The sequence below is a fragment of the Papio anubis genome, chromosome 16 (genome assembly GCF_008728515.1).
Source record: "Papio anubis isolate 15944 chromosome 16, Panubis1.0, whole genome shotgun sequence".
Classification (NCBI taxonomy): domain Eukaryota; kingdom Metazoa; phylum Chordata; class Mammalia; order Primates; family Cercopithecidae; genus Papio; species Papio anubis.
Window position 1 is genome coordinate 7,290,652 of NC_044991.1, and position 22,611 is coordinate 7,313,262.

The 22,611-nt window shown below is 47.8% G+C and overlaps 1 long non-coding RNA gene across 1 annotated transcript; it reads left to right on the forward strand.

The window, feature by feature from the left end:
- The first annotated feature begins 46 nt into the window (after positions 1-46).
- LOC110740585 lies at positions 47-20,533 on the forward strand. Its single transcript, XR_002515408.2, has 3 exons — positions 47-147; positions 2,235-2,278; positions 20,444-20,533. It is a non-coding gene; the product is annotated as an uncharacterized LOC110740585 (long non-coding RNA).
- Positions 20,534-22,611: the final 2,078 nt, after the last annotated feature.

A 22,611-nucleotide genomic window follows, 5' to 3' on the forward strand; every position in this document is an offset into this window, starting at 1 on the left:
CCACAGAGCCGTGGTGCCCCAGGGAGGCAGGGGACCCTCATCCCACCTCTAATCCCGCCCTGGTCCCCACTCCCCAGTCCAGATGGGACTCCCTGCCTCCTTCCCTGATGTCCCCGACACTGACTCACTGTGGGTGGCAGCTTTTAGGTAAGAGTCCCAGGTGATGGCCCCCACAACAGATCTTCTGAGGCTGAGTATTAGACACCACTGCATACCCACCTCCCCCCTCTTTTTCTCTTCCGGTCAAACTCAGTAATGGAGACAATCTCCTTCCTCTGGGAATTTCAGATGCGGAGAGGCCCAGTTTTTCCTCATAGCTATGATAACTGTGTCGTCTCATCTGGCCCTTAGCAATTTTTGAACCCCAGCACATCCAGCTAGTGGAATTAATACTTCTTGCCTACTTCTCAGGGTTCCTTCGAGGGCCAAATGAATCATGCAGGCTGGGGTATTTTGGGAAATAAAAGGGTGAGAAATCCAAAGAATATTTTGAGAAATGCGAGCAATCAGCCCTTTCAGATGTTCCAAATAGATGATTAAGTCCCTGATTAAACAGCAGAGCCGGCATGAATGGAACTGACCAGAGAGGAGAGAAATGTTCTCACGTACATGAATTTAGTACATGACCAAGCTGTCTTCAGTGGGCAAAGAACAGTGGAAGGAGTAGCCAATACAAAAGCAGCTTGGGGGCTGGGCGCAGTGGCTCACACCTGTAAACCCAGCACTTTGGGAGGCCAAGGCGGATGGATCACCTGAGATCAGGAGTTTGAGACTAGCCTGACCGACATGGATTCTCTACAAAAAATACAAAATTAGCCAGGTGTGGTGGCGCGTGCCTGTAATCCCAGCACCTCGGGAGGCTGAGGCAGGAGAATTGCTTGAACCTGGGAGGCGGAGGTTGCAGTGAGCCAGGATCATGCCACTGCACTCCAGCCTGGGCAAAAAGAGCAAAACTCCATCTCAAAAAAAAAAAAAAAAAAAAAAAAAGCTTGGATACCTTCTTCACATCTTTCACAGATGCTGAAAAAAGGAATTATTTATCAAGCAAAGCAAACCCTAGGAGGGCTGGCCAAAAATATAAGTGAATATTGACCAGATCCCAGGAGGAATGGGAAGTCTTCGAGCTTTAAAATCATTAAGGAGATTTTTTTTAAGGGAAGGAGAAGTGATTGACGACTATATAAAAACAAAAAAAAAAATCTCCCATACCACAGAAAAAATAACGGGGGTAGAAGGGAACTAGATTGACAATCAAATGAATGGCAAAGGGTTAATATCGGTAATCTGTGAAAACATTACACTGGCTGGTAAGAAAAGCCTTAAACCAACAGGGTTTTTATTTTCTTTTATTTTTTGGAACTTGACAAAATGATACCAAATTTCATCTGGAAAAATAAACATGTGAGACCAGCCAGGGAAATTCTGAGGAAAAACAAAAGTAGTGGAGGAGGGCTGGCTTTACCAGATGTTAAAACATCTTAGGAAAGTACAATAACTTTTAAAGTTTAGCCCTGGAAAAGAAGTAGACAGTTCCATCCAGACGCGAGTGCAGAAATGGTGGAAATATGTAGGATTTCAGCATGTGAATGAGAAGGAATTTCACATCAGAGGGGAGAGGTGTGTTGTTCAAAGTAAGGTATGGAGATAAGTGGGTAGTCGGCCATCTGGAAAAAATAAAATGGAATCCCTACCTCACCCCCTACACCCAGATCAGTTCCAGATGGGTCAAAAATTTAAACCAAAAAATTGAACCATAAAAATTCTAAAAGAAACATAGGTGAATTTACAATCTTTAGAAAAGAAAGATCTTTATAAGCAGGATACAGAACCCAGAAGCCACAATAAAATTCATTTGGGGAAATCGATGGGTCAGAAGCCCCAAGAATATTTTGAAAAAATGGGGAATAAGCCCTCTCTGATATTAAAATACATGATTAATGGGGAGATGAGAAACTGTGAAGTTGGGACATCATGAAAAGAAACATAAGTTTAAGTCCATTTTCCACATATACTAAAGAATAAATTATTTATAAAGCAAATCAAATATTAGGCTGGCCAAAACTGTAAAGGAATATTGAACAGGACTCTGAAGGAATGAGAACCTTGCAAGCTTTAAAATGATTTAGGAAATCGTAAAGGAAAAGGGGAACTGATTCAGCTATTTAGAAAAGACCTTCTATATCAAACTATCAAAGTGCAACAATTTTAACTACATAACATTTTTTCATTTCTAGGTGAACAAAAAAGGAATATACCAAGTCAAGACAGAGCTGAACAGGTACTGACATTTACAGAATTAATTGCTTTAATTTAGAACATATTCATACAAGTAAATGAAAGAAAGAATTAAAACCTAACAGATAATTGACAAAATCTGAATATGAAAAGGCAACTCCCAGAAAAACAAATTCAAGTGAATGGTAGCCATATGAAAAATGTTCAAGCTCACTCATCACCAAGAAACAATACAATGCCCTTTGGGGATAGGTTAAAAACCTATCAAATTGGCCAAGATTTTTAAGTTTGAAAATACCCTAAATATATGGAAAAATAACTATTCTCAAACACTGTAGTGGGAGTATAAATTGGTCTTTTCTACTCCTTTTAATGGCTGTATAATACTCCATGTGTGGATGTAGCAACATTTATTCAACCAGTTCCTGTTTATGGACATGAAGGGTTTTTTTCCTTCCACTTTAGAATGAAAAGTGGTACCATGATGAACATCCTTGTACACACATCTTTGCATCCATATGTAAATACATTTGTAGTAGAAATTCTTGACAATGGAATTTTGCAGTGAATGCTGGTTTGCTATGAAAATTTCGAAAGATGTTTCCAAACTGCCTCCCGTGAGGTTACAGTCGTTTACACTTTGACCAATTGTATGTGAGCTGTGTTCCTATGCCTTCTCCAGCAGCAAAAATTATAGCATTAATATTGTTTTATTTTCATTGTTTATTTTTTAAAAGGGCAGTGGGGTGGAGTAGAGTGGGGTGAGTAGGGGGATTGCCAGGAAATTGCAACTTGTGGTCCAAATGTAAGACATTTTCCTTTCTTCACCTTTGCCACTTACCTTCTGTGAGCTCCTCAGCTTATCCCCTTCCCTCCCTGGGCCTCAGTTTCCCCATCTGTGAAACAGGAGAATGAAATAAATTGACATTTTTCAAACTTATTCACCAAATGACAAAGCTGAGTGAGGTGATCTTACCTCTGTGTGTCTGGGGTGGGTGGGAGGTCACCCCTGCCCACTCTTCCCTCCAACATACCAGAGAAGCAACCACACATCAGGGGCTCCAGCCTGGCCCAGCCCAAGCATTCAGGACTCCAGTCTCATCCCCAAGCTGCAGCTGAGGAAGGTTGGGAAGCCAATTCTGTCGCAAAGATGGTTGCTTTCCTGCCATAAGTAACGTTGGACCCCAGGCCTGCCTTTCCTGTTGTCTTAGGTGTGAGCCATTCAAACACCAATTTGCCCTGAACCATCTGTGGCTCCCCATTGCCTAGGGAATTAAGGCTGACTGGCTTCATTGATTGTGGCCTTGAGGCTCCAGATTCTGGCTCCAGCCTCTCTCTCCATGGTCTGGCCAGACACCCAGTTTCTATCTCCTGCAAACCAAGCCTTGATCACATACCTTATCCAGGGGCTCCCCCTCCTGCAGGCCTTTGTTCACCCACAAGGTCTCCCGCCCATCTCTAATGACTTCCTTTACCACCAATTATGTGTGCCCTTGTGCGTAATCTACAGTGTGTAATGAGGTGTAGGAATCAGAGGCCATAAGGTTATAACAGGGAAATCTATAAGCCTTCATCAAAGCTTTCCAGCTTGGTGAATCTTAAAGAATCTAAGAGGAAAAAAAGCAAGCATATTCAAAATAGAGCAAGTATAATTACAATTAAGTTTGGGTAGGTATGCATGGATAAAGAAAAAGACTGGAAGGAAATATAATACACCAAAATGCCCCAGGTTTTGAGTATCTTCCAGATAATACATTGATAGGTGGGGCACTGTGCCTCACCCCTATAATCCCAGGACTTTGGGAGACCGAGGCAGGTGGATCCATTAAGGTCAGGAGTTCAAGACCGGCCTGACCAACATGGTGAAACCCCGTCTCTACTAAAAATACAAAATTAGCCAGGCATGGTGACGCATGCCTATAATCCCAGCTCCTCAGGATGCTGAGGCAGGAGAATTGCTTGAACCCAGGAGGCGGAGGTTGCAATGAGCCGAGATTGCGCCATTGCACTCCAGCCTGGGCAATAAGAGAGAAACTCCGACTCAAAAAAACATTGATAATTGTGATGATGATAGCTTACTCATGTTAAACACACCATGCCAAGGAGAACGCCAAACATTGTATATGCTCTCTTTACCTAATTTTATATATTTCAAGCTCTCTGTAATTTACGTGTTTAACTTTTGTCATAAGAAAAATGTGTTGCTTTTGAGCGTATTCGAGTTAAATCGTGATGGATGGAGAATTATTTTTGTGCAATGAAAGGTGGGTTCTAGATACAGATGGCTAAGGTCAGACTCCTCCCACCTTCCAGATGAGGTTCCTAAGTTTCTTGACCCCCCTCCTCTGCTGCCCCCTTCCTATACCCCTGCAGTCTTCCTGAAAACTGGGCCCAGCAGCTGGCTCTCATACACATCGTCAGAAGAATGAAGCTAGAACCCCAGATCCCAGAGTCCCCTCCCCTGACCTGTTTTAGGTGACCCAAGCTCCCACAGCCACCCGGCAGCAGGGTAGTGGTCAAGAGCCCAGACTCTAGAAGTCAGACCATCCCTGACCCTGCTGTATGCCCCTGTGTGAACTTGGCCAAGTGGCCCCTTCCTCTGTGCCTCAGTTTCCCCATCTGTAAAATGGCCATCATGGCAGAAGCCACCTCCTTTGTAGACCTGGGTGAGAAGGAAACAGGATGAGTTAAGAAAAGGCCTGGCACGTAGTAGGCCCTCAGTACCCAGGTGCTATCCTCATCATCGTCATCATTTGTGGTTAATGCGTTGGAGGAATGCTTAGAGGCAGCAGGCAGACATTCCCCCCAAAATAAGCTCTTGTGAAGAAGCCCTCTGGACGCAGGCTCGGAAAACCGGAATGTTAAAAAGATAAATAAAGGCTCTCTGTAGCTGGACGAAGTCTGGGCGGACCAGAGGGGGCAGGGGAATTCGGCTGCGGAGAAGGATTTAAGCCCTGGACAATGGGCGCCGTCTGAACTAACCAGAGCCGCTTCTTTGAGTCGTGAGAAGAGCTATTTTCTTGCTTAAAGCCTTAAAGAGCTATTAAGTTGGGCAAATCACTGGTAAAACAGCTGGAAACCTAAGTAGCAATTTAAACAGCCCATTGCCCTTCCATCCAGACGTAGAATGCCGCCGCTCGGACAGACCATCTCCAGGTCCGACTTTGTCAGGCCTAAGAGGATTGAGTGGGGGACCCTTCCCCAAGCTCTGAATGCAGCCAGGAACTTTATTTAGCAAATCCACAGTTTCTACCCCACCCCCTCCTCTTGTTTTTTTTTTTTTTTAAGTGAGCAGACTGAACTCTAATTTTCCCTCTTTTCTCTCCCCAGTCTCCTTGAATCGGCCCATTCTTTCATTATGTGGAACTAATGAAGGCCTTGCAGAGTCCCTGCTCAGGAATAGGGCCCTTTACATGTTTCATTGATCAACTTCAAAAAGTCTTTTAGTGGGGCTGGAGGTGGGAGAGGGAGGAGGTGGTTGGGATAGAGTGGAGCGGGGGGAGGGTCTCCCAGGGCACCGCTGGGGGAAGCTGAGCCTGGTGAGTGACAGCCTGGCTGGGGCAGGCATGCATAATGTCTGTTTCTTTCCTCGTGATCCAAAATCCAAATCCACAATCCATTTGTTTGTTTTGTGGGCCGGTGATTCTGCAGGCGCAGGGACAGGCCTGCCTGAAGCCTCCCCATTCACCCACAGTGGAAGGGAAGGAGAGCTGGATTGCTTTAAATTTTTTATTTTATTTTTTCTTAATCTCCCCACAAATAAAACTTTTGGCCAGCTAAACAGTCCCCCCAGGGAAATATAGCCACCAGCTTTAGGCTGCTCTAACATCTGTTCCAGCAACATCCCTCAGGCACAGTGTGAGGGGGCACACAGACCGTGGGACCCCCGCCTGCCATGAATATTAAGTGAGCACCTACTGTGTGCCAGGGAGCTCTACAGATTAATTTTACTTTTACGGTTTTTTAAAAAATTTATTTGAATTGCAAAAGCAGTGAATGCCAATTACAAAGCCATTCCATGACACCATGGGGTACACAGTAAAAAGTCAAAGACCCTATTAGGGACTTTTCTTTTCCTTTCTTTAAGAGTCCTGCTCTGTCGCCCAGGCTGGAGTGAAGTGACACAGTCTCGGCTCACTGCAACCTCCACCTCCTGGGGCCAGAGATTCTGCCTCACACCCGAAAGAAGCTGGTATCAGAAGTGCCTGCCACTGCACCCACAATTTTTGAGTTCACCCTGTTGCCCGGGTTGGAGTGCAGTGAGGTGATCTCGGCTCACGTAAGCTCTGCCTCTCCGAGTTCACAATTCTGCCTCAGCCTCCGGCGGCTGGGACTATAGGCTCAGCCACCGCTAATTTTTGTATTTTTTAGTAGAAACGGGGTTTACTAGGGCATATGGTTAGGCTAATCTTGAAGTCCCGATAGATCCGCTTTCACCTTTTATTCTCCCAAAAATGCTGGGATGACAGGCATGAGCGACCACTCCCAGCCCCTATTAGGGATCTTAATCTCACTCCCAGGAGAAAACCACTATTAACATTCAGATGTGTCACTTTTTGAGAGTTTCTTTATAAAAATACACATGTACACTCACATCAGACAAGCAGGGTTTTTGAGTTTGTTGTGTTTTTGCAAACACAGGATCACAGACAAATCCTATTTCAAAACTTGCTTTTGTCACAATGTAGCAGGACCATTTTTTCAAGACACTCTTTAATGGTTGCACATTAATATTCTATTGTGGCCAGGCACAGTGGCCCAGCACTTTGGGAGGCCGAGGCTGGTAGATCACCTGAGGTCAGGAGTTCAAGACCAGCCTGGCCAACAGGGTGAAACCCCGTCTGAACTAAAACTACAAAAATTAGTTGGGCGTGGTGGTGAGTGCCTGTAATCCCAGCTACTGGGGAGGCTGAGGCAGGAGAATCGCTTGAACCCGGGAGGCGGAAGTTGCAGTGAGCTGAAATCACGCCATTGCACTACAGCCTGCGCGACACAGCAAGACTCCATCAAAAAAAAAAAAAATTCTGTTGTGTTTGTGCCATAATTTACTGAGCCTTTTCCCTACTGGAATATATTTAGGTTGTTTTCAAGTTCTTCTTGTTATTAGTGTTGGTGTCCTAAACAGCCTTGAACAGATATTTCTGTCCATGAGTAAGTATTTCTGTAGATTTCTGGATGGGAAACTGTTGACTCAAAGGTAGCTGCATTTCGTTTCACTTTTATTTTTATCTAATACATACAGTATGCTGCATTATGCACTCATCTTAAGTATTTAGCTCAATACATTTTGCACGTGGATATATCTGGGTAATCCTACCCAGACTGAGACAAAGAACACTTTCCTCAGCCCCGGAATGCCCCTTTGGGTGTCCTCCCTGACAGTCCCCCTCCCTGGAGGTAAGGAAAATGGATTTTCCATTTTGATAGATAAGCCCTCCATAAAGGCTGCTCCATCTTAAATCCTGCCCACAGTGTCCAAGAATGCCCATCTCCCAACAGCCTCTCCAGCACTGGCTGTTGCTGATACTTATCTTTTTTGCCAGTTCTGCAGGGAAATGTGTGTCTCATGTTGACCTAGTTGAGCCCTTGAATGAGAATGAAGCTAAACTTTTGTTTCCAGCAATACTCCACCTTTTATTAATTCCTCCTCTGCAAATTGCCAGTTCACATCCTTTGTCCATTTGCTTTAGTCCCTTAAGAATTAATTATTTTGGGCCAGGCACAGTGGCTCATGCCTGTTATCCCAGTACTTTGGGAGGCCAAGTTGGACAGATCACTTGAGGTCAGGAGTTCAAGACCAGCCTGGCCAACATGGAGAAACCCAGTCTCTACTAAAAATACAAAAAATAGCCGGGCATGGTGGTGTGCACCTGTAATCCCAGCTACTCAGGAAGCTGAGGCCAGAGAATCACTTGAAGTCAGGAGGCAGAGGTTGCAGTGAGCCGATATTCCACCACTGCACTCCAGCCTGGGCAACAGAGTAAGACTCCATCTCAAAAAAATAATTATCTTGGATTAAGTTTGGATTAATTATCTTCTTCCCTCATACTTCCAAACTCCTCACCTTGTTAGTTAAGGAAGAATTTAAAGATTCTCCTTTGTTGACTTCTGGACACCCATCTTTCTGGCCATTTTTACCCTGGAACACCTGGGACAAGTCGCTGAACGTCTCTGAGTCTCAGTTTCTGCATCTACAAAGTTGGGGGGACTCACACCTTCATGGCAAGAGTGTTTTGCAAACAAAGTGAGATTGTGAACAGCTGGCTTGTATTAAGAACTTACTTTCCCAGTCTTTTCTTGGGTTCCAAAATGAGGAGCCCCTGGAATTGGATTCCTGTTGCCAAAAGGCAAGGAAAGGTTAGGAGTTTAGAGGCTCCAGGTCCACCATGGTGAGGGTCCTAAGGTTTACATCCAAGCGGTTCTTTCCAAACCCTGGCATCTTCTCAACCTTAGATCAACAGGGTCTCTACTGCCCCTCAAAGAGTGTTCCAAATAGACTAAACAGCAGCTGCATGATTGAAAGAAAGGGGGCGGGGGTGGTCAAACCAACACGGGGCACACAGGGCCAAGTAGACATAGGATATCTCCGCTGCAGGATCGCCCAGAGCCCTTAGTAAGCCAACAGCCAGGGCTGTCTCCAAAAGGGCGGGGTGTACGTGGAGTAGTTCCGAAGTGGATGCGACCCTGGGTTCCCAGAGCAGTGGAAGAAACAGCTTGGGTGTCTGCTCTCAGAAAGCTACCTTCAAAGAAGAGTTGGGTGGAGCTAAACAAACACCTTAACCCTATTTGCAGGATCCCCACCCAGGCCAGAAGGAATTTTTTTTTTTGAGACGGAGTCTCATTCTGTTGGCCAGGCTGGTCTCAAACTCCTGACCTCAAGTGATCCACCCTGTTCGGCCTCCCAAAGTGCTGGGATCACAGGCGTGAGCCTAGAACACAAATCTGCTATGTCAGACCCTTGCCCCGAGCCCTCCTGTGGCTCCTCACCACTGCCAGGATAGAGTGGGAACCCCACCTCACTCCCCATCACGGCTTTGCCTCCAGGCTCAACACACTATTTGCCATTTGCTCACTTCCCAGGATGTTTCATGTCTATTCCTCTCCTTGGAATGTTCTTAGTCTCCAAGGCACCTGTCGAACTCCTACTGATCCCACAAAATCCCACTTAACCCTCTGGTGAAACTTTGTCTTCTAACATGTGCTCCTCCCCACCATGCCTGCCCTGCTGAGTGGACGCCTCTCTCCTTTATCACAAAACAGCACATGGTGTGGACCTCAAATCCAGCCCCTATGTCTCCAAGAGGTGACTATCTGCTCATTTCTATCCCCTAGTAGACTCTGAGCTCCTGGAGAGCAGAAGCTGTGCCCAGAACAGTGCTTGGCATACAGTGGGTGCTTGGTTAAATGTTTGTTGAATGACAAAATGAATATTTCTCTAAAAGAATGTCACCCAAAGAAAAGCACAGAGGTTTGATGATCATTACTTTCTTTGCACTGAGTTCTGTGGAATCGATTATCCAGGACCAGAAACCCAAAGAGAAAGTTAAAGCTTGGTCACTGATTTGTCAAAGAAGGCATTGCCAAAAATGCCGTGTCCATTAGCTGCTGGTTAGGTGGCATCCTTCAGCAAGGCCTTCCTGGGTAGGTCATGATGGCAGAGGACAGCATCCCTTCCCCCATTCCCCATACCCTTGGGGGTGTGACATTCTCCCTGCAAGGCCCAGAGCCAATGCCACCTTCTCCAGGAAGCCCTCTAGGAGGCACACGGCAGGCTCTCAACAGGCTTCCTTTTTCCTTTTTTTTTTTTTTTTTGTTTTGTTTTTCTTTTTGAGATGGATCTCGCTCTGTCGCCCTTGCTGGAGTGCAGTGGCGCGATCTCAGCTCACTGCAACCTCCGCCTCCCAGGTTCAAGGGATTCTCCTCTGTCAGCCTCCTAAGTAGCTGGAATTACAGTCGCCTACCACCATGCCCAGCTAATTTGTATATCTTTAGTAGAGACAGAGTTTTACCATGTTGGCCAGGCTGGTCTTGAACTCTTGACCTCAAGTAATCTGCCTGCCTTGGCCTCCCAAAGTATTGAGATTATAGGTGTGAGCCACCGTGCCGGGCCCCTTTTTTCTTTCCTTTTTCCGCAGAGTGGGTCCCTTCTGTACCTACAGCTTGGCCTACAATGCCCCTTCTGGCCATGGCACCTCCACAGCCTGCAGTCCAGTGCGCTCATCAGGCAAGGCCCCAAACCACCCTGGCCAAAGTGGGCCCACAGGTGTAGCTCTACCCACTAGACTCCTTCCTAGGAGTCCTCATCTTGACCCAGGGACTCACTCGAGCTGATGTACCCTGGCCCTGGAGAGCAGGGCCCCTGGTTCCTGCTGCATGAATACCTGAGCTGCCTTGAGTCTGTCCCTTCTGAGGCCCAAGCTTCATGCTGTGCTTTTTTTTTTTTTTTTTAATTCTGGGACGGAGTCTTGCTCTGTCACCCAGGCTGGAGTGCAGTGGCACGCTGTCAGCTCACTGCAATCTCTGCCTCCCGGGCTCAAGTGATTTTCCTGCCTCAGCCTCCAGACTAGCTGGGATTACAGGCGCCCGCCATCACACTTGGCTAGTTTTTGTGTTTTTAGTAGAGTCAGGCTTTCTGCAAGTTGGCCAGGCTGGTCTCGAACTCCTGACCTCAAGTGATCTGCCTGCCTCGGTCTCTCAAACAAGCTGTCCTTTAATCACTGAGGTGTGTACCGCCTTCCAGCAGATTTTGTGTTGCTTCAGTTATCCAGAGTCACAACCAACGACCTCTGAGCCACTGGCTCATGTCACCCAGGCTAGCACTCGCTACGTACGCTCTTCCTTACATGTGTATCTCTGGACTTGCTCTATCCTGTCTAGAAAGTTTATACCAGTATTTGTTGAGTGCCAGCTGTATGCCAGCCACCATGCCAGGAACTCTACATGTGTTATCTCATCTCTCCTTCATGAGTCCCAGTGATGAGAGTTTTTTACTATCATTTTATATATGAGGAAGCCCAAGCTCAGAGAGGCTAAGTAACTTTCCTGAGGACACACAGCTGGTTAAGTGGTTGTGTCCATTCAGGTCCAAAACTAGGGCATGTGGTCAGCTGTGGGAGACTTGCAGTCTAGAAAAGAGGAACCAGGCCGGGCGCAGTGGCTCACGCCTGTAATCCCAGCACTTTGGGAGGCCAAGGCGGGAGGATCATGAGGTCAGGAGATCAAGACCATCCTGGCTAACACAGCGAAACCCCGTCTCTACTAAAAAGACAAAAAATTAGCCGGGTATGGTGGCACGCGCCTGTAGTCCCAGCTACTCAGGAGGCTGAGGGAGGGGACTCACCTGAACCCAGGAGGTTGCAGTGAGCTGAGATAGCTCCATTGGACTCCAGCCTGGGTGACAGAGTGAGACTCCGTCTCCAGAAAAAAAAAAAAAGAAAGAAAGAAAGGAAAAGAAACAAAGACTGGATGTGGTGGCTCATACCTGTAATCCCAGTATTTTGGGAGGCCGAGGTGGGTGGATCACCTGAGGTCAGGAGTTCAAGACCAGCCTGACCAACATGGAGAAACCCTGTCTCTACTAAAAATACAAAATTAGCCAGGTGTGGTGGCGCATACCTGTAATCGCAGCTACTCAGGAGGCTGAGGCTGGAGAATTGTTTGAACCTGGGAGGCGGAGGTTGCAGTGAGCCAAGATCATACCATTGCACTCCAGCCTGGGCGACAAGAGTGAAACTCCATCTCAAAAAAAAAAAAAAAAAAAAAAAAAACAAAACCACGAACCAGGCCCCTCCGGCTGGAATCTTGACTGCTGCTACAGAACTCATTGCTGGAGCCTCCTTCTCCAGCCTCAAGCTGATCATGGGCAGGGGCCAGGTCTCTTCCTGTGCCTCTGGTGTCTGCCACACGGCCTAGAGTTTCTGCTTAGTCAATTTCTTTCTAAATGAAATGAATTCTTTTCCATTTCTGCTGGGTATTATCCAACAACTGAATAGTTCTTTTTCTTTCTCTAACAACTTAGGTGTGACCAGCACAGCCTTGGGTGAGGGGGACTTAACTTTTCTTGGCCTCAGTTTCTCCATCTGCAAAAAAAAAGGATATGAGATCTCCAACCTCACCCTTTGACTGTGAGGATCAAACAAGCTAATGGGTGTGACTGAGTCTGGCAAACTGTGAAGTCCTGCATAAAGCCCATTGTCACTGTCACCATGACCTGCCCCAGCTACACCATAAGCACCAAGCTAGTTATCAAAGAGTATAGCTGGCCCTGGGGGCAGAAGAGCTGAAGCCTCTTGGTCAAGCTCTCCCTGGCTGGCCTTGACTCCCCCGGCATTCCTCGGAGATAAGGCTGTCAGGCAAGACGCTTAACGGCTAACTGTGCGTGGGGTGCTATGTCTGCAGGCAGCCCAGCATGGGCAGCTGTGGGGAGACTTTTATCATGGTGGTATTTGCACCCTCCTCCCCTTGTGCTGGGCACAGACTAGAATTGAACTAGGCCTGGCCAGGTGAAGTGGCTCACGCCTATAATGCCAGCGCTATGGGATACTGAGGTGGGTGGATCACGAGGTCAAGAGTTCGAAACAAGCCTGGCCTACATGGTGAAATCCTGTCTCTGCTAAGAATACAAAAATTAACCGGGCATGGTGGCGCATGCTTGTAGTCCCAGCTACTCGGGAGGCTGAGGCAGGAGGATTGCTTGAACCTGGGAGGCGGAGGTTGCAGTGAGCCGAGATCATGCCACTGCACTCCAGCCTGGGTGACAGAGTGAGACTCCATCTCAAACAAACAAACAAAAAAAAAGAATTGAACTAGACCTGACCTGGGACCAGAGAAGGGTTCGCATCTTCCATTCAAAATAGCCAACTGGGGCAAGGCTCCAGAGGATGGCAAAGCTGCGGATCGCTGGGCTGAGAGCCTTTAAGTTCTTCCTGGATCCTGGGAGACCCACCCTGGGATGTCACTGAGCAGCAGCATTGCTTCCTATTTCTATATGGTCACTTCCACAAATTAACCTTAGGGAAACACGTTTACGGGGAATCCAGGCAAATGTCTCCTCTGCTATGCCTGTTCTCAGTACCTTCTCTGTTGGACCACTTGCTGGGCACTGGAGGAAGAAAAGAAGGAATGGGACTAGTGACCCCCTAATGTATTGATGCCCCCAAATTCATGAGGTCCCCTCTTTGTGCCTAGAATCAAGGCTCCTGCCCCCATCTGCAGCCTCAAAGGCCCTACCTGGCTTCCCTTCACCTCCTTGGAGGACAGTGTTGGTCTTGGGTTTAGAGAGCTGCTTGCAGCCCAGGCGGGTAGCATCCTTGGGTCGGAGCCCCAGGAAGAGTGCCAGGGAATGACTCCAAAGGGCAGAGGAAACTGAGAAGGTGAGGAGGGCTCCATGATTTGAGAGTCGCTTTAGAGGTAAAATTGACAGGACTTGATAATGTCTTTTTTTTTTTTTTTTGAGACAGAGTTTTGTTCTTGTCACCCAGGCTAGAGTGCGGTGGCACAATCTCGGCTTACGGCAAGCTCCGCCTCCCAGGTTCCAGTGATTCCTGTGCCTCAGCTTCCTGGGTAGCTGGGATTACAGGCACCTGCCACCACACCCGGCTAATTTTTGTGGGGTTTCACCATGTTGACCAGGCTGGTCTCGAACTCCTGACCTCAGGTGACCCACCTGCCTCGGCCTCCCAAAGTGCTGGGATTACAGGACTGTGCGACCGTGCTCAGTTGGTAACATGTTTCTGAGAAGCAAGTTGACAATAGGTCCAAGGAGACTAACACCTGATTTCCTTCTACCCAGTTATTCCACCTCCACAGATTCAATTTAAAGACATAAGAGAGGTGGGCAAAGATTCAAGTACAAGGATGTTCCACTCAGTGTTGCTTATAACAGCAAAAAGTTGGAATCAAACTAGACTGGTTAAGTAAATTATGGTGTAGTATCCTTACAATGGAATACTATTATAGCCTGTTTAAAATGTTTATTTTATTTTGAGACAGAGTGTCGCTCTGTTGCTGAGGCTGGAGTGTAGCGGCGTGATCACAGTTCACTGCAGCCTCGACTTCCTGGGTTCATGGGATCCTCCCACTTCAGTCTCCCAGAAGCTGGGACTACAGGCACATACCACCACGCTGATTTTTTTTTATTTTGTATTTTTTTAGAGACAGGGTCTCACCATGTTGCCCAGGCTGATCTTCAACTCCTGGGCTCAAACAGTCTTCCTGTCTCAGCCTCCTAAAGTACTGGGATTACAGACATGAGCCGCTGTGTCTGGCCAAAAACCACATTTTAAAAGATTTTGTGCTTACAATTCTGAATGACGTGAGAGAAAACAGGTTGCAGAAATGCGTCTGTTGAATGAAACTCGAAAAGCACACTGAACAAAAGAAGCCAGGAAGAAAAGGGTGAATCACTATGTATGATTCCACTCATGCATAAAGTTCTGGAACAGGCAAAATCAATGCACACTCGAAGACATCAGATCAGTGGTTGCTTGGGTTGGAGGGATTGGGGCAATTGACTGGGAAGGGCAGGTGGAAGTTTTGGGAGTGCTGAAAATGTTTTCTATCTTGACTGTGGTGGAAATTATACAGGAGTATGCATTTGTCAAAACCCGTTGAGTGGGGCCACCACCGTGGAAGCGAGAGTGGCAGTTTCTCCGAAACTTAAACATGGAATTACTACATGGCCCAGCAATTCTACTTCTAGTTATACCCAAAAGAGTTGGCAGCAGGGATTCAAACCAATATTTGTACAGCAATGTTCATAGCAGCATTATTTGCAATAGTCAACAGGTGGAACACCCCAAATGTCCATCTGCAGATAAATGGATAAGCAAAATGTGGCATAGACATATGATGGAATATGACTCAGCCTTAAAAAGAGATAAAATCCTCCAGGCGGGGTGGCTCACGCCTGTAATCTCAACACTTTGGGAGGCTGAGGCAGGCAGATCACAAGGTCAGGAGATCAAGACCATTCTGGCTAACACAGTGAAACCCCATCTCTACTAAAAATACAACAACAAAAAACTAGCCGGGTGTGGTGGCGGGCGCCTGTAATCCCAGCTACTCAGGAGGCCGAGGCGGGAGAATGGCGTGAACCTGGGAGGCGGAGCTTGCAGTGAGCCGAGATAGCGCCACTGCACTCCAGCCTGGGTGACAGAGCAAGATACCATCTCGAAAAATAAAAATAAAAAATAGAGATAATATTAGCCAGGTGGGGTGGCTCACACCCGTAATTCAAGCACTTTGGGAGGCCAAGACAGTCGGATCACCTGAGGTCAGGAGTTCAAGACCAGCCTGGCCTGCACGGTGAAACCCCATCTCTACTAAAAATGCAAAAATTAGCCAAGCGTGGTGTGGTGTGCCTGTAGTCCCAGCTACTAGGGAAGCTGAGGCAGGAGAATCACTTGAACCTGGGAGGTCGAGGTTGCAGTGAGCCGAGATCATGACACTACACTCCAGCCTGGATGTCAGAGAGAAATTCCATCTCAAAAAAAAAAAAACAGATAAAACCCTGATACATGCTACATCATGGATGGGCCTTCAAATCATTATGCTATGTGAAATAAGCCAGATATGAGAGGACCAATATCACATGATTCCACTTACATGAGGTTCCAAATTCATAGATCCAAAAAGCAGAATAGTGATTACCAGGGCAGAGGGAGGGGGAATGGGAAGTTACTGTTTAATAGGTACAGAGTTTCAGTTTGGGAAGATTAAAATTCTGAAGATGAATGGTAGTAACAGTTGCACAATGCGAACATACTTAATACCACTAAACTGTACACTTAAAATGGTTAAAATGGTAAATTGTATGTTATATATATTTTACCACGATAATTTTTTTTCAGAAACACGGTCTCTGTCACCCAGGCTGGAATGCAATGGTGCTATCATAGCTCACTGCAGCGTCAAACTCCAAAGTTCTAGAGATCCTCCCATCTCAGCCTCCTGTGAAACTACAGGCACACGCAACCAGGCCCAGCTAATTTTTAAATTTTTTGTAAAGACGAGAGTCTTATGTTGCCCAACTGGTCTGGAACTCCTAGCCTCAAGCGATTTATCCACCTCACCCACCCAAAGCACTGGCATTATAGGCATAAGCCACCACACCTGGCATAAAAAAAGAAAAAATTGTTTTAAATCCATCAAACTATGCACTTTTTTTTTTTTTTTGTGAGACAGTGTCTTACTCTGTCACCCAGGCTGGAGTGCAGTGGCATGATCTCAGCTTACTGCAACCTCCACCTCCCAGGTTCAAGCAATTCTCCTGTCTCAGCCTCCCAAGTAGCTGGGACTACAGGCCTGCACCACCAGGCCTGGCTAATTTTTGTATTTTTAGTAGAGACGGGGTTTCACCATGTTAGCCAGGCTGGTCACAAACTCCTGACCTCAAGTAATCGGCCCGCCTCGGCCTCCCAAAGTGCTGGGATTACAGGCATGAGCCACCACACCCAGCCAAGTAGGAGCATTTTTATCGACTATTACGGTTATACCTGTTGGAGTGGCAGAGAGTATGTACTCTGGAGCCGTAGTACCTAGGTTTGACTCCTGGTTCTGCTGTGTGACCTCTCTGTGCCACATTCCATACCTGTAAATGGGGATAATATCACCTACCTCATCTAGTACCTGTAGGGTTGTAATATATGTGAAGTGTTGAGGACAAGGGCTGGCATGTGTGTTATTTGTCAATGGTGTCATTTCACAGAGGCAACCCCCACACCCCCGTGCAATGATTGAGCAGGACTTTTTTGGCTGCAAGAGGCAGAAACCAACATAACTGTCTTAAGAGCAGAAGAGATGACTCAACGAGGGCCTCAAACAATGTCGCATTCCTCCTTTCCCTTCCTTCTCTACTTTCTCTCTCTCCTCTTTTCCTCTCCTGCTCTCCTCTCTGCTTCTCTCTGAGGGTGGACACATTCCTCCAGGCAAGCTGTCCACACAATGGTAGGACCACAGTGACAGGCAGCTCTGGCCACCCGTCCTTACTGCTTCATGCCCACACAGGAATGAAGACACCCCCCACCACCCAGCTCCACCTAGAGAATCCCAGGAAAGGCATCTCACTGGTGTGGCCCCATTGTGTGTGTCCCTGTCTATATGGCTGGGAGGTAGATTACAATGAATGGCTCAGCCAGTCACCTTTTCACTCCTGAGGGCTTGGGTTGCCATGTGGAAGGGATACTAGGTGGCCAGGATGTCTAACTAACCTGTACACTGGGTATACCGCGACATTTTTACCTAAGCGGGAGGACATCGACTGGCAGACAGGTTCCAGGTTTCAACACTCTCCCAGTGCTCATGGCGGAGGGGCACGCAGGGCACAAATGGGGCTCAGCACAGAGGCTGGTGCCCGAAAATGGGGCCCCTGAGCTGAGCCTGAGTCTGTCTTCCAGGGGCAGGGGATGGGGAAGGGTATCGCAAGAAGAAGGAATGCAGTGAGCTGTGGCTCAGAGATGTGGGGCAGCATAGGGTAGAGATGAAGCGTGGGAGTTTACCAGACAGCAGGTGAGGATGGAGAGGCCCACAGAGCACCATGTCCGAGGGTTTTGAGTGGATTTTGTCCTACAGGCGGCAAGGACTGGCAAGGTCAGGCAAGCCCTTTGAGAGCTGCCTCTAGCTACTCTGGTGTTATGAGTTAGAGTCTCAGTGGGTGAGAGCTGGTGCCAGTGGGTGAGGGGATGGAGAGGACAGGTTACGAACGCAGTGCTGATGGAGGGTGGGGAGTGGAGAGAGGAGATGAGAGGCATCCCCCCACCCCAGCTGGGAGTCCTGAGAGAAGCAGGGTTGGGCAGGAGGAGCTGAGGGTCCACTTGGTGGACTTTAGGTGCCGGAGGGGGCTCCAAATGGAAGTGTCCGAGGGGCAGCAGATCTGTGAGGCTGGGCCTCAGTTTCCCCAGCTGTCAAATGAAGACCATAAGCTGGGCTATCTCTAAGATTCATCTGCAGCTTTTCCTGTAAATGTGTCTATGAACTTGCAGCCATGAGGCGATGGCTGGAGGTGTGCCTGGTGCACTGCAAGGCTCCACATGGCGTGGCTACAAGGGAAAAGCAGCTAGTCCTCCAGCTCCTGCTGGAAGACTCCGGGAAGTCCTTCTTGGTGTTGTCATCTCTTGTGTCTCCTTAGCATGTGGGAGAGCAGTTCCAACAGATTTGGGAACTGTTAGAAAGATGAGAGAACATAAAACTCAGTCATCCCTAAAACCAACCCTGTGAGTTATTTACAGTTACAATTTAACCACTGTGTTAGTCTGTTCTTGCATTACTAGAAAGAACTACCTGAGACTGGGTAATTTATAAAGAAAAGAGGTTTAATTGACTCACAATTCTGCAGGCTGTACAGGAAGCATGGCCGGGAAGACCTCAGGAAACTTACAATTATGGCAAAAGGCGAAGGGGAAGCAGGCTCGTCTTACATGGCAGGAGCAGGAGGAAGAGTGCAAGGGGGAAGGTGCTACACACTTTTAAACCACCAGATCTCATGGTTACTCACTCACTCACTATCACAAGAACAGCAAGGGGGAAATCTGGTCCCATGATCCAATCACTTCCCATCAGGCCTTTCCTTTTCCTACATTGGGGATTACAATTGGACATGAGATTTGGGTGGTGATCTGGTTTGGCAGTGTCCCCACCCAAATCGCATCTTGAGTCGTACTCCCATAATTCCCACGTGCTGGGGGAGGGACCCAGTGGGAGATCACTGAATCATGGGGGCAGTTCCCCCATGCTGTTCTCATGGTAGTGAATAAGTCTTACGAGATCTGATGGTTTTATCAGGGGTTTCCGCTTTTGCATCTTCCTCATCCTCTCTTTGCCTGCTGCCATCCATGTAAGACGAGACTTGCTCCTCCTTGCCTTACACCATGATTGTGAGGCTTCCCCAACCACATGGAATTGTAAGTCCAATTAAACTTCTTTCTTTTGTAAATCACCCAGTCTCAGGTATGTCTTTATCAGCAGGATGAAAACAGACTAGTACAGGTGGGAACACAGATTCAAACCATATCAGCCACTATGTGAAAACCACTTTTCTCAATATCTAAACTAAAAAAGTAAAACTTGAAGCATTACAGCCAGGAGTCCCCTACCACCCCCACGCCCCTCAACCCTTTGAGTCTCTGAGTGTGTTTCATTAAGGAAGAATGGTTAGGACTGTGCCGTGAGGGGTCACACAGGCCTGGGTTCAAATCCCACCTCTGCCACTTGCTAGTCCTGGGATACTGGCCAGGCACCCTGAGTCCTTGTCTCTGCAGGTGTGAAGTGGAGATGGCTCACAGGCTTAAAAGATGTAATGCCTGGGACATCTCAGCAGAGTGCCTCGTACATATAATGCTCAACACATGTCAACTATTGTACCCCTCCAGAAAGAGGCAGCAGTGACAGGTCAGAATATGCTGGGTGACGCAACTCAGGCGGGACGTCTCAGAATCTGAAACTTGGGTTCTTGGGAACTAAGCCCCTCACTTGACAGGTCAAGCCAAGAAATGGGCCTGTGTGGCCAAAGGTCATTTAGGGATTGCAAAAGTCTACCCTTGAAGGTCTAAAAACATGTGCAACCACAGGAGGCTATTATGCCATTTCACTTTTAATAATAATAATAAAAAAAAAAGGATGGCTGGGTGCAGTAGCTCACGCCTGTAATCCCAGCACTTTGAGAGGCTGAAGTGGGTGGATTGCCTGAGGTCAGGAGTTCGAGATCAGCCTGGGCAACTTGGTGAAACCCCGTCTCTACTTAAAAAAAAAAAAAGACCAGGCATGGTGCCTGGTGTAATCTCAGCTACTTAGGAGGCTGAGGCAGAAAAATTACTTGAACCTGGGAGGCAGAGGTTGCAATGAGCTGAGATTGTGCCACTGCACTCCAGCCTGGGCAACAGAGCGAGATTCGGTCTCAAAAAAAAAAAAAAAGAGAAAGGATGGCAAAAACATCTAAAGGAATCAAGATGGAGGCTTGACATCTATGTAATGACATTTTATGCTTGCAGATAACTTTATTTTCTGAAAGAACTTCCACAACTATTATTAAGCAAGAGAATTCTTCATGAGGAAGTTTTTAAAATGTAAAGTGTTCCTAACTGGTTGTATATTACCACCATCTGCTACTATTAGTAACAGTATCAGTACTAGCAGTAGTGATAGTAGTAGTAAGAATAATCATCGCATGTCCTAAGGGCTTTATGTACAAAATCTCACTGAATCCTCCCCACAGGTGAGTGGAAAACACTAGCTACCATCACTCTCATTTTACTGACAAGAAAACTGAGGTTTGGAGAGCTTCCACATCATTTCTGCTGTGTTGTATCTTCCCGACTACTCTAAGAGGTAGGTCACCTACACAGAGGAGGAACCAGAACCCACAGAGATGTCAATAGATTTAGCCAAGGTTACAGTATGTGGTCTGGGAGCAGACCTGCCTGGTCCAGGGCCTCTGGCTTTCCCAGTGCTGAGGACTGGGGTCAGCCACTGGGGTCAGGTCTGAGAGGGTGTATCTGGAAGGAAGGAAGAGGGGAGCTCACCTCCTCTCCTTCCTCTTCCACTAAGACCTGTGTGAGGCGTCACCAGGGGGAGCCAAAGGGCCCCAGGTCAGCCACTCGGCCCCTGAGGACTGCCATCCTGCTGGCTGGACCAGCTTCCCACCCACCCTGGGGCACAGAGGTGGAGGTGGGCAGGACGGAGTAGGCATTCGGATTCACTCTCAAGGCCCTGTCAAATAGCCACAGATTTGGCTTAAATTCTCCATTAGCTTATTGCTCCTTTTCCCAGAGCAATAAGAATGATCAGGTAAATGATGTCTGCTCTGTTTCTTTCTTCGTTCATTCATTCATTTCACAATAATTTCTTATGCCCCAACTAGGAACTGTGGTCTCAGATAAAGATCAGCTGCAAGCCCTGCCCTCAAGAACCCCCATTCTAGGAGGAGACAGAGGTGAAACCCAGAGCGAGCTGGGCTCTGATGAAGTAACTCCAGGGGACTGTGGGAGCCCAGAGGAGGCCCCACATCCAGTTGGAGGCAGTGGTCAGGGTGTGGGCAGAAGAGGAGGGGTGGGCCCTGTGAAGAAGGGAAACCAAGGGTGCTCCTGGCAGGGGAAAGGGTGCAGGCTCTGGGGTGTGAAAAAATAGGACAGCTGTGGGGCTCCCTTTGCAGCAGTTTGGTGAGGCTGGGGACTGTTAGAAAGATGAGAAAACATAAAGCTGAGTCATCCCTTATATCCCAGAGGGGTAAGCGGTGCTTTGTTTGCCACACAGAGAGCTCATAGGTCATTTGGAGGTGACAGGAGCCATAGCATGCTCCCCGCCAAAGTCACTGCGCAATTCAGCCTTCGGCCTCCACTATTCCAGCTTGGTGTCCGGAGGCTCCAAGTCATCCTGTGCTGGAGGCCTGGCTGTGGGTTCCCACCTGCCAGCCCACCCCAGTCCAAAAGAGACTCATCTGTTTCTGCACGCAGCCCTCCAGCACATCACTATCACGTGCATACAGTGCTCTGCAGTTTTCAAGATGCTTCCAGAACATTTTCTGGCTCACTTATTCAGTCCTCACCTTCTCTCATGGACCTTGGCAGATTCTCTATTTGTTCTTCTCATCCATTAGGCAAATCTCCTCTTTATGTTCTGTGTCCAGCCCAGGTCACCTGCCCTAAGAGGCCTCCCTGATGGTGCCCTGCGGCAGAAGTGACCTCCTCTTTCTCTGCCCCACAGGCCACCTCCTTTCCTTCACCTGTGAGGGGCTTACAGGTGTATCTTCTCTCCATTTCCTTCCTCTGCTCACTGACTCCTCCACATAGACGACAGCCACCTGGAAGGAACCACTTTCCCTCTGCACACCTTAGAGGGTGTTGATTCACCCGCAAACTTCACCTGAGCAATCACTTGGGGGCCGGCTGGGGACTACAACTTGGTACAAGGGAGAGCTACCTCTGGGCTGAGGGGTCCCAGCGTAACCTGCCTCCATTCCTGCCTTGATTTGTGGGGACAGAGCCTGGAAGAAGGTTCTCCTGCTGCCATCAAGCTTGAGGGGCACCTGGCCGGGGGGGGGGGGGGGGAGGGCCGTAATGACCAGGTGCGTTAAAGGGCATTGTTTCAAGTAGGTCAGAGCCCCCTGGAAGGACCTCCTCCACCACCTCACACTGCTTGCCCTGTTGCCCAATGCACAAGATAATCTGTGGTTCTGAGGGAACTCCCCACCCCCTGCAGAAACTCAAAGCTACACAATTGACGGGGACAAAATAAAGCCTGTCAACAGCATCTCCCAAATTAAATCAGCAGCCAGGAGCTGCCTGCCATACAGACTGAAATGTCTGGAGCAATGGGGTGGGGGCTCAGAGGAGACAACGCACAGTGCTTTCTTCGCGCAGTGCTTCCTTCTTTGGGCCTCTCTGG